The 12,694-nt window shown below is 48.7% G+C and overlaps 1 protein-coding gene across 1 annotated transcript in view; it reads left to right on the forward strand.

The window, feature by feature from the left end:
• The window catches only part of PTK7 (protein tyrosine kinase 7 (inactive)), a 63,103-nt gene that overhangs the window by 21,064 nt on the left and 29,345 nt on the right, over nt 1-12,694 (forward strand). The gene's annotated exons all lie outside the window — the stretch shown is intronic.

The raw sequence follows: 12,694 nt of genomic DNA on the forward strand, positions 1-12,694 counted from the left end.
GAACGGGAACCTTCACTGCTCTGTCCACTGTTGTATTCTCTAAGACTTGGAACAATGCCTGGCACTTAGTAGGTACTCAGTCACTTAATGATCATTCTCAGAGGGGGAAAGTGTGACAGGTAATGCAGAAAAGGCCTCGTATTAATGAGCTTATTGATTACAAATTAATGAGAAAAATATAGCGATAAAAATAAACAAGGAAAAAGGTAGACAAGGAAGTACAGTAGAAAATTTGGCTAACCAGTAAACAAGATTGTTTTACGTTGTTAAGGACAGACTAAATGTCTTAAGTGACTTGCAAAATAAAACAGGGTATTATTTTAGGACTCTTAAATTGGCAAAGAATATCAGTGTTGGTAAGGAAGCATAGATGGGCACAACCTTTTTAAAGAGCAGTTTGTCATTTGTCAAAACCCTGAAATTGTATTCTCTGTGGTCCAGGGGCAGTTCTGTTTCTAGAAACATTCTCATTCCCAAGGTGCATAGGTGCCTGTACAGAGAGGTTCGGTGGGGGCGTTGTTTATAATGGCAAAACATTTATAACTATTTGAATGTCCACGATTAGATTAGGGTGTTAGACAAACAGATTATGGATCACTGGTTGAATAATACACATGGTTGAAATGAATGGGCTAGAACCATGCGAACAGACATGGAAAGATACTTGTGGTTAATTGCAGAGCAAAAAAAGTCGTTTGCAGAATAGCAGGTGTTGTGGGTTGAATGGTGTCTCCTAAAAGGATATGTTCGAGTCCTAACCTCTGGCCCCTGTGACCGTGGCCTTATTTGGAAATAGGGTCTTTGCAGATGTGCTTAAGTTAAGAGACGTCATTCAGATCGGCTCTAATCCTCCGTGACTGGTGACATTCTTACAAGAAGGGAAGAGATGGAGACATGCACAGAGGCCAGACGGTTCCCGGACGGTGGAGGCAGGAATTGGAGTGGTGCGGCTCCATGCCGGGCCTTCCCTGATGGCTCAATGGGTTAAGAATCTGCCTGCCATGCCAGAGACATAGGTTCGATCCCTGGGTTGGGAAGATCCCCGGGAGGAGGAAATGGCAACTCGTTCTGGTATCCTTGCCTGAAAAATCCCATGGACAGAGGTGTCTGCCGAGATACAGTCCATGGGGTCGCAAAGAGTTGGACATAACTGAGTGAGCGGAAAGAGATCTCCAAGCCCAGCTATTCCAAGGATTGCCTGCACCCACCAGAAGCTGGGAGAGAGCCCTGGAACAGACTCTTCCGAGAACCTCCAGAAGGAACCAAGCTTTCCAACACCTTGATTTCGCACTTCTGGCCTCCAGAACTGAGGGAGAATAAGCTCCCATTGTTTTAAGCCACCCAACTGTGGTAATTTGTTATAGCAGCCCTGGGAAGCTAACAGAACAGGTATGGCATTATCCCGTAATGCCTTCTGTGAATGTGCCTGCTGCTGTCTCCGTGACAAAGAGCTTCTTCAGTCCATTTTCTACGCTAACAACCACTTCCTCGGAAACAGGGAGGGACTCACTGTGTTGGTGATGTTTTTTGTTTCTTTCTGTCCGGGGACAGCCTGAGCCAGGTAGATTTGTATTTCACCTCCTTTGTCTACTCCACCCCTGACAAACCAGTGCCCTAGTGGCCTTTAGCTACGCCCTGCCCCCCCCCCCCAACTCCATCATCCCTTAAACTCTGAGCATCCTCAGTTGCCTCAAGTTCATGCTTTGTCTTCGTGTGTCTTTTTCTATTTGCCAAGGCCCCCTTCCTTCTTAAAACCTTGTTGTTATTGAGCAGAGCCATGTGGGATCTTGGTTCCCTGACCAGGGACTGAACCTTTGGCCCTTGGGGTGGAAGCTCAGAGTCTTAACCGCTGGACCACCAGGGAAGTCCCTTAAAATCTTGTTTTGAGGAGCCTTCTTCCAAGATGCTTCTCTGCATCCCCCTTTTACCCTCACTCTGAGTTAAAAGCTTGCCTTGTGCACCTACCTATCACACTGTGTGATAACATGGGTAAGCCTAGTGTTTAGGATAGGTTTTTCCTTTGAGCCAGACAGCAGGAGATTGGAATCTTGTGTTTGTCATGGACTTGCTATGTGACCTTGAGCAAGTGACTTTAGCTTTCTGTGCCTTGGTTTCCTCATCTGCAGAATGGGGATCACAGTACCAACCTCACTGGGTGGTCGTAAGCATTAACAATGGTTAAAACTCTTGGAACAGTGCCTGGCACATAGTAAGTGGTCAGTGAGCCCTCACTATTATTGTAATTATACGTTTACTTGTCTGACTCCCCCACTAAACAGAGATATTTAAAGGCAGTAATTGTGTTTTTCTCTCTCCATCCCCAGCGTCTTGCAGAGTACTTGGCACATGATAGGTGCTAAATAAGTGTTTGTTGAATTAATAATGATAATTAATGTAATTGCCGACCAGGATCCCAGACTGGGCTTTGACCTCCACTCTGCTGGTTCCACATTATGCAGGGGCCAGTGGGTGTTTCCTGAGCATCTCCAGTGGGCAAGGCAACCACAGTGCAGGCGGTGGAAGAGTGGACGACCAGCTCCTGACCTCGAGGAGCTGACAATCTAGTGGGGAAAGCAGTTGAAGCTTATGAAATGTTAACAGCATTAGGTCTTTTTTTTTTTTTTTTTTTTTAGTGTTAGGTCTTAATAGCCATTTGTGGGAGCAACAGAAGAATGTACATTCAGAGTTCACTGTTTCAGTCCTTGTTTTCCAAATTCCTTTTAGAGTTTCTTTTTAATAGTGAAATGTAGACCTAGAGGCTTTGTCAGATTCAGATGTGATTTTTTTTTTTTCCAGATATACTTTCCTCAGTAGGCACATAACCTTTGGTTGTCTCTCTGGAACTAGCAGCCATCAGTAATCATTACCAGATCCATTGTTTCATTGGGGGGCTGTAAAATGGTGATATTCTATTTCTATATGGAGACTTCTCTGAAGATCAGTTGCTCCTCGTTAACTGTTCGGTTACCGTGAGATATAACTGTTCAAGAAAGGGAAAGTAAATGCTTCTTGACCAGTGTTTAACAAGTTGATTTTCTAGCATTCTTCAAAGGTGTCATTTTGGTCTCTTTAGAGAAAAAATTTTTAAAAATTTTATGGTTTGGCATTACTGGGGTCTTTAAACCTTGTTTATTGGAGTATAGTTGATTTACAATATTGTGTTAAGTTTCAGAAGTACAGCAAAGTGAGTCAGTTATACATATATCCCCTCTTTTTAAGGTTCTTTTCCCATATATGTCATTACAGAGTATTGAGTAGATTTCCCTGTGCTATACAGGAAGTTCTTATTAATTATCTATTTTATATATAGTAGTGTGTATATTGGAGAAGGCAATGGCACCCCACTCCTGTACTCTTGCCTGGAAAATCCCATGGATGGAGCAGCCTGGTGGGCTGCAGTCCATGGGGTCGCTAGGAGTTGGACACGACTGAGCAACTTCACTTTCACTTTTCACTTTCACACATTGGAGAAGGAAATGGCAACCCACTCCAGTGTTCTTGCCTGGAGAATCCCAGGGACAGGGGAGCCTGGTGGGCTGATGTCTATGGGGTCGCACAGAGTCGGACACGACTGAAGCGACTTAGCAGTTGTGTATATGTCAGTCACGATTGCCCAGTTTATCTCTCCCCTTGGGCTCTCTCTCTCTCTCTTTTTTTTTTAAACATCATTGTGAATTCATAGATTTTAAACTCATCTGATATGTTAAGGGACTTCCCTAGTGACTCAGACAGTAAAGAATCTGCCTGCAATGCAGGAGACTCAGGTTCAGTCCCTGGGTCTGGAAGATCCCCTGGAGAAGGGAATGGCAAGCCACTCCAACATTCTTGCCTGGAGAATTTCATGGACAGGGGAACCTGGCCGGCTATAGTCCACGAGATCCCCAAAACTCAGACACGACTGACTGACTAACACACACATCACCCACAGTGTGTTAAGGCCATGTGGTTTTTAACCCTTATGGATGCTTAAGTGGCCCTTGTTTGCCCCCCAGGAACCTCCTCAAGCTGGCCCTGAGCCTTTTGATGCGACCCTGATTTGTCTTTGCTCATTTCCTTGTGTGACAAAATGCTCCAAGTTCATCCTGCACATTTCCTGCCCAGACCTGGAATCAGAGCTTCCCTAAGGAGGAAGGGCATGCACTTTTTAGTGTACCGGTACAATAGTAGCAAACTGCTTTCCAGAAGGACAATATAATTTACACTCTCCAGAATTCACTGGTACCCCAGTTGCTAAGACTCCACGCTCCCAATGCAGAGAGCCTGGGTTCAATCCCTGATCAGGGAACTAGATCCTGCAATGAAGCGTTTGCAAGCCACAGCTAAGACCTGATGCAGCCAAATAAACAGACAGAAACTTAACACTCCCACCAGCAAAGCACGAGGACCGTTTGTTTTCTCCATCTACTCCACCAGTGTTAAGTGTTATTTTAAAACCTTGGAATTCGCTTGATAGGGCAGTATGATTAGCATTTCTTATTTGCATTTGTGTTTCGAATTTGCATTCATTCGGTTACTGGTACATTGGAACATTTTCTTATATTTATTAATCATTTATATCTGTTTTGAGAAAACATGCTATTTTGACCACATCACTATTAGAATTTTAGTGGTTGTTGAGATTGATTTGTAACTGTGCATCAAGGCCAGCGACCCCTCTTCGGTCCATTGCTAGAAACCATTTTCCTAATTGGTCGTTTGCCATTGAGAATTGTTTACAACCTCTATTTTATGGAGTCAGATATTTTCCTTCATAAAGCAAAGAATTTTCCAGTCCCCCCTCACTGGGGCCTAATGGGATCAGAAAGCTGAACCCTAAGAGTTTACCTCCAGGCATTAGTTGGCGTCTAAACATTCACTGTGCTATCCTTACCTCACTACAGTCAGGTCCCTCGAGGCCAGAGGCCTGTCTCATTCCGGCACGGTCTGGATCCGTTTACACTGAGACAGACTTGTTCTGACTGTCCTTCCTGTGAAGGTGGGAAGTGACTGAAGTGATGAGCCGCTGCTAATCCGAGCACCGCCTGGAGGTTCCCAGGGCAGCCGGCCATAGAGCGGTCCCAGCAGTCGACTGCTGCCCGCCCCGTGGAGCCCCGCTGAAGTGACCTGCTCCGTTGGGCAGCTGGGGGACAAAGCTTCAGACCTCAGGATCTGTTCAGAAACCTCTTACCCAGATGGCAGAGACTGAGTGGGTAGCGCTTAGCAACTCCATATGGTCTGCATGAGAGAGATGCCAAGGCCTACCCTGGGTAAGAGATGGTTGTCATGGAACGGAGTCCCTCAAAGATCTTGAACATAATAATCGCAAGCAATAATGGCTAAGAGCCCAAACTCACATGATACTTAAGTTAATACGTGCCAGGCACTGTTCCAAACACGCTACATTGGTTAACATGTGAATTTACTTTTCGCAAGCCTAGGAGGTAGATGCTGTTATTAGCACCATTTTATAGCTGCAGAAATGGAGACACCGAGAGGATAAACAGCTTGCCCAAGGTCATACACTTGGTAAGTGGGGGAGGAGAACTGAAGTCAGACAGTCTGACTCCAGACTCTGAGCTCTTGTCACATCTCCATCCTGCCTGTACCCGATGGGCCAGGGGTCTTAAAGTCATGCAGCTCTTCAGACTTCGCAGAGGGCATTTCGTCCCTGCAGGATAAGGAGCAGCTGGCTTTACAGATGGGGAAACTGAGGCCTGAAGAACAGAGTGACTTGCTCAGAGCTTCCTGTGCAAGTCAGATGCAGGTCTGTAGGTTCGCTCATTTGGCATCCAAGTCAAACTTCTTGAACCTCCTAGGAATAGAATTGCCCTTAGACAGGTATTGTACAAACAGAGATTGCCTTTTCCCTTTGAGAGGGCCCACATCTCTGGGTCTGGTGAACAGGGGGGTCTTACTCAGGACTTTCCTGGACTCTTGAGGACCGCGGTAGGTGTTACTCTTGGGGTCTCATGGTCTGAGCCTGGGCTGGCCATTTCTGGAAGTTGACTTCTTTGCCCTTGCGTGCGGAGCAGCCAGCTGAGTTCCAAGAGGAGCAGGATGCTGGGTCTGGAGTTCTGGAAAAGTCGAGTGAGAAGTGCCCCGCGGTCTTCTTGCTCCTGGCCTAATGGCTCGGACCATTTTTAGATGTCAGGAAGTGTAACAGTATGGTACATTTATCTTGATGAATAATGGAAGAGCCCAGGGAAGGTACTGTACTTTTCCTGGTGAATTATTTACCAGGAGCCTCTAATTTGAGGCTCTCCATTTTAAGTGGTCTGGATCGGGAGTACCTAGAGCCCCACTCGCCCACCCCCCCAAGTACAGGTTAGCTGTAACCTTCGGTGTCTAGTGTTATACTGGGCAGCCCTGTGACCTGTCGCCAGAGACTCTGAGTTTGGAGTCTCTGGGCTTCTGGGTTGGCTGGCAGGAGAGACTGGGGAAGACGTCCCTACTGGAGATGCCTGGAGGAGGCTGGGGTCAGTGTGGGGCTGGAGGCTGCTCTGCAGGCGTGGAGAATCCTTTGTGTGCTTACATGTGTGTGCGCGCGCGCATACATACATGCTCTGTGTCTGTCTTTTTCTTGTCTCTCTCTCTGGGTCTCTCCAGGACTGTTACCTGCCTCTGTCTCTGAGTTTGTCTCTGTCCGAGTCTCTACCTGTTGATCCGGGGCTCTCTCTGTGTCTCTCTCTCCCCGCTGCCCTCCCTCCCCACTCTCTTCCTTTCTCTACCATCTCTCCCTTCCCCCCTTTCTCTGTCTCTGTCTCCCTCCAGCCCCCCTTTTCCTCTTCTCCCTGTCTTCGCCCTTTTCTCCATCGGCGTCTGTTTCTCTCCCTCTCTCTCTGCGTGACTGTAGAGGCCTGTAAGAGGCACCTCCTAGGATGGAGGGACAGCCAGTTCCAGACTTAAGTGAAGCCAGATCTTGGTGCCTTCCAGACCCTGACTTAAAGATCGACAGAGTAGGCATAAAATAAACTTTAGGTCTTTGTCATTTTTTTGGCTATCCAGTTATTGCATCAGCCACTCTTAGGGGCTTTTTTTCTTCTTCTAGCTATTTGTGTGTACTTTATGTTTTATAACATCCCCGCCCCCGAAAGTCAGTTATCCCCAGGCTTTAAGCATCTGGTAATGAGTTGCAAGTTTTTGGTGCTTTTAAAAATAACTTACAAGGAATAGTTTCTGTCCCTTATTCTTCAGATTCTATTTTCCTCATCTGTTGTTACTGATTTGGGGATTAAAATACATCTTCTGCCATCTTTAGCCAGAATGCTTTTTCGAAACAGCTGATTTTTCAAAAGTGACTTTTTTTTTCTGGTTATTATCGTTAAAAAAAAAATAAAGAAGCAAATCATGAGTGATGCAGTTAAGAAAGAAAAGAATACAGTTGGGTTTTACCTTATTAGAGAGCTTAGATTTTAAGCCATAAAGTGAAGTTTATAAGGAGTCAAGGAAGTGTCTGATGCTTTGATTCTAATTAAGTAGCTGGCCTGCCTTCTCCTTTCTGTTCTGTCCCTTGATCTCCACCCTCCCCCAACTGGGCAAGACTCAATTGAGTGATGCTGGAGCTGTGACCCCAGCTACAGTAGTTGATCCTTGGCATAAGATAGCTTTCCCCGACGACATTTCCCTGGCCACGCGTGGTAGCTGAGGGGTTGAGGGGAGAGCTTGGATGGCTGCAGCGGATCTGTCCTCAGAAGGAGCCACTGCGAAATCCCACCCCTACACCCTCTGCAACAGCCTAGAGGCCTGGAGGGCACCCTCACCTCTTTTTTTGAATTTTCCTGAACTTAAATTTTTATTTTTTTAGCTTATTTTTATATCTGGCTGTGCTGGGTTGCTGCTCAAGGGCTTTTTCTCGTCGTGGCGAGCGGGGACTCCTCTCTAGTTGCGGTGCATGGCCTTCTCATAGTGGTACCTTCTCTTATTGCGGAGCACAGGCTCTAGGCTCATGGGCCTCCGCAGTTGCAGTTCTCGGACTCTAAAGCACAGACTCAGTAGTTGTGGCGCATGGGCTTAATTGCTGCTTGTCATGTGGGATCTTCCCGGACCAGAGAGCGAACCCATGTCTTCTGCGTTGGCAGGCGGATGTTTTTAACCACTGGACCACCAGGGAAGTCTGCACAGTTGCTTCTTGAAGCCAGTGGCTCTCCCAAGCCACCTCCTTCAGTCTGGATTCTTCTCTTTGTGTTTCAGGTGATGCTTAAAGCCTGGAGCATCTCTTTTCCTGGAGAGAAGGGTGGGTTTCCAGAAGCAGCTGCTGGTCGGACAGGTGGAGAAGGAAAGAAAGGAAGGCTGGGGGAAGGGCACTTGGAGGACGATGTCGGGCCGCCTTGGTCTCCGGCACACGTGTCTGGCATCGCCGAGTGTCAGCGGCTGTGTGGCAAATGCAGCCCGTCGCCGCAGGCCCTGCGTGGCTCCTGCTTTCCACATCACACATAGCAGAGCGATTTCCTCACATTCCCCACTCTTGTCTGCTCCGGGAAGTGGTTTGCAGAGCACTTCTAAATATAAAAGTATGAGACTGCCTCCCTCTCTTATCCTTTTGAAACCAGCTGAAGGCCAGCCTCTTTAGTCACATTTTGGGTTTGGGGGGAGGAGGATGGAGGGGCAGGGAGAAGCTGGCGGAGTGTGTGTGCCTGATGCGTGTTTTCCCGGGCTCTGCTGGTCCCCAGATGCGTGGGGGGAGCCGCGCAGGGCTGGTTGCCATGCTGGAGGGGCACATGGAGAGGAGGGTGGAGGCTCAAAGACTGCCTTTCAAACTGTGGGCAGGTATGTTCAGCCACTTACTTGTGTTAAAATTTTTCATTTTCTTCTTCCTTTCCCATACCCAACAGTATGTTATTCTCCTGGGAAAAAACAGCAGGATGTAGGCGATGGCCACAGGGAAAGCACTTTAGAATGGAGCGCTGAAGGGAATAAAATGAGAAGCAGAGTGAGAGATAATGCGTTTATATAGGTTAAAAATAGCCACATGCAAAGCAAAATCGCATCTGACCAGAGCACGTACAGAGAGAGGATTTACATTAAACAGGACAGAGTGGTAGTTGGAGGTGGCCTTGGGTAAAAGGGAATAAAGTGAAAGAAATGAACAGCAGCCAGAGTGGCAACGCGAAAAGAACACAGGGTCGTCCCTGGTGGTCCAGGGGTTAAGACTTCACCTTCTGGTGCACGAGGTGTGGTTGGGGTGCTCAGATCCCATGTGTCTCCTGGCCAAAAAACCGGGACATAAAACAACAGAGACGATAGTGTAATAAATTCATTGGAGACTTAAAAAAAATGGTCCACACCCAAAAAAAAAGCACACAGACGTGGGAGTCAGACAGATCTGGGGGCGCGTCTCCCCCCACCATCACTGGGATAGCTTTGACCCCAGTTTCCGCCTCTGTGGAATGAGGCTGGTCTCAGTGGAGGGTTCTTTGGATGAGAAATAATGTGTCCATGAAATAAGGGCCGACCAGAGCAGACAGAGTAGCTAAGGCCGTGCTGACCAATGGAACTTTTTGCAGAGACAGAAGTCTGACATCTGTGCTGATCAGTATGGTGGCCACTAGCCACATGTAGCTCCTGAGCACTTAGAATGTGACTGGTGGGGTGGAGGAAATGAGTTTTCAGTTTCGTTTCATTTTAATTAAGTTACATTTGAATAGCTGCATGTGGCTAGTGGCTGCCATATTGGCCAGAACAGGTTGAAGGGATGTTTTAAGTTCTATAAGAGGTAGGGAGGGGAATTCCCTGGTGGTCCAGTGGCTAAGACTCCGAGCTCCCAATGCAGGGGGGGCAAGGTTTGATTCTTGTTCAGGGAACTAGATCCCCCATGCCATAACTAAGACCTGGCACAGTCAAATTAAATAAATATTTAAAAAAAAAAAAAAGAGCAAGGGAGGATTTTCCCTCATTAGTGGAGTTGAGATCACTCCACCTAAAGGACAAGGACTCATTTTCTCCCCTGATGGGGAATTTGGGGTGTAAGCTCATTGCCTTAGAGATGGTTAAAAAGAGCTCAGAAAACTGAATCTCCCAGAGTTTTCCGAACCTGTCTTGAAAATAAATAGATGAAGTCAGGTCCAACTAATCCCATAGTGATGGTCCCCAGGCTGTCCTCTGCTTTGCCCTCTGCCTCGACAGGAGAGGCTCTGAGAAACTCATGCCCAGGCCCACCCTGGCACTGTTCTCACTGTGGTGCTCCTGGGCCCCTCCCCACTACACCTGGGAGGTAGACCGGCTTGGGGCCTGGGTCTCAACCCCACGCCCGACCCCAATGAATGGCTGTCGAGCCTGCATTGAGTCCTTTTCCATCTTCCCTGGAGGATGAGCACTAGACCCTTCGTTCCCTCTGGGGTCCCTGAGCACCCCGGCTGAGCATCCCTGAGGTCTTCCTGGGGCCGAGCTCCAGCCTCCTTTCCCAGGCTCTTGGTCCAGCGGCCCCCTTGCCTGCCTGCAGTGTCTGTCATTTCCATAGTCCACTCCCTGGTGTCTTCAGGAGACAGCTGGCTGCAGTCTCTCTCTCTCTCCTTGGGGCTGAGGATGAACATGGAGGGTGCAGAGGACCCCTGGTTCCCCCTGGCGGTTCTGTCCCCCTCTCAAGCCCCCCCTGCTCACCAAGCCTTTGGATTCCCCAGGGGTCACCTTGCCCAAGGGAGTTTAATCTGGGTTCCATAGTTCCCTAGAACCTCTGGGATTTCTTACTTCTCTGAGAACTATGCAGCCTTTTGTGGGTCCGTATCTAATATGGTTTTCATTTGAATATCCTTGGGGTCAGAAAAGAATCATGAAAACCGGGTGAGGAAACTGAGGCCCAGAAAGGATAATTAAGTTGGACAGGACTGGATCACGGTAGATGCAGAACAAGATTTCAGGTCAGGTAACTTTTTTTTTTTAATTTATTTTTATTTATTAGTCTGTGTTGGGATCTTTGGTTGTCCCCTGTGAACTTTTAGCTGTGGCATGTGGGATCTGGTTCCCTGACTAGGGATTGAATCCAGGTGCCCTGTATTGGGAACACAGAGTCTTAGCCACTGGACCACCGGGCAAGTCCCCAGATAGACTCCTAAGTGCCTTCATCTCCCTGTAAATGCGTGTATGGTACTTGCTGTGTGGCCCAGGCCCTCTGGAAGGGCACAGGGTACCATATTGGGTACGGATGTCTCCCCCAAGTCCTGGAGCTTGCAGTCTAGCTTGGGAAATACAGCTCTCGGTCACAGCACGGGCGGGTGTCTCGGGGGTGCTACAGGCAGTGAGCTCTCAGTGCAGGGGCATGGCCGAGGCAGAGGCCGGATCTCCTGGGGAGGCAGATTGCAAGCCGGGCCGCGGGAATCGCAGCAGCTTGTTAGCAGTGATGCTGGTCCCCGGTTTGTAGCCCCCAGCTGCCTCTGACCGCACACCTGCCATTTATAGCATCACTCTTAATCCTCCCGGGGCCGGCTCTACATGTGGTGCGTGGGCTTTGGGGGCTGGCTGTGCAGCTGGAGGCCGGGGAGGGGGCAGGAAGGGGACTCTGGCCAGCCAGCCCTTTGTTTCTGGCGACTGCCTCTTTCGGGCTCAGCACAGCGAATCCAGGACTAGGTCTTGGTGACTGTTCAGTCACATCCTCTCAATTCTGTAATATTTACAGGTCATAGAACTACCTGGTGCGGCGGCGGGGGAGTGGCCACTGGCCAGGGTCACTCTACCTGTCAGGGGTTGTATTGAGACTAGGACCCAGGTCTCTCCACCCTATGTTCCTTCTGCCTGATCACACTGCTTCACTGGCTGGGTTTTTAATTCATTGCTGCTTCCTTGGAGACATCACAGCCGTTTAAGGGTTCCTAAGGGTGAGAGATAGGTCCTAGACATGGTCCCTTCGGCCACAGCAGAAGAGGAGTTGGTGCTAGGGTCTCATGGCGTGGCTGCTGGCTGGGGAACTGCTGCTGCTTTTTCCGAGGTAAATAAATTTAGCCACACCAGATCTTAGTTTTGATAGGTGGGATCTGATTCCCTGACCAAGGATCTAATCAGGGGCCCCTGCACTGGGAGTCTGGAGTCTAAGTCCCTGAACCACCAGGGAAGTCCCTGGGAAGCTTCTCAAACCACATCTCCCAACTGCTGTATCTGCCCCTCTGGGTTCAGATGCACGTGACACTGGACATGAAGACCTACTTGTGCTGTTAGAGATTTATCTTTCTGCTCCAGGGCCTCAGAGGAACAGGCAGGGGAGGACTGAGGTGTGATTTTCATCTAAGGTAGAAGCGCTGGCCCGCTGGGTTTCTTCTGCCCTAATCCCTGGTGATTTTGTTCCGTTTCTCTAATCCGGATGTGGGAGCCTCTCCAGATATTTACAGTTAAATCCCAGGACAGGAAAACTCAGCTGGGTCCCTGGCTCTGCTCCCTCCTGCGTTGCTTCGGGCAAGGGCTGTGATGGCCTGTGGAGGGCTGTGGGGCTGCTGGCGAACCTTTTTTTTTGTAGACGCTGGGGAGACGGGACGGGGCTGAAACCCTGTGCTCTGCCTCTGGGTCTTGGAGTCAGCTGTGATGGATCCTCAGTGACCCTCTGAGCCCTGAGGTTCTAGGGCATGTCCTCAAACGGGGTTGCTGGTGCTGAGACCACTTGTAGGTATTGGTGGTGGTGGAGAGGGAGACTCCAGAACCCCCAGATTCACGAACCCCACTGCAGTGTTATGTGTTCCTGCCGGCCCCGGGGAAACTGGGAAGATGACTGGGACTGCTGCAAATAACTTGTTCC

This window comes from Muntiacus reevesi, chromosome 20, assembly GCF_963930625.1.
Source record: "Muntiacus reevesi chromosome 20, mMunRee1.1, whole genome shotgun sequence".
In the NCBI taxonomy this organism is placed as follows: domain Eukaryota; kingdom Metazoa; phylum Chordata; class Mammalia; order Artiodactyla; family Cervidae; genus Muntiacus; species Muntiacus reevesi.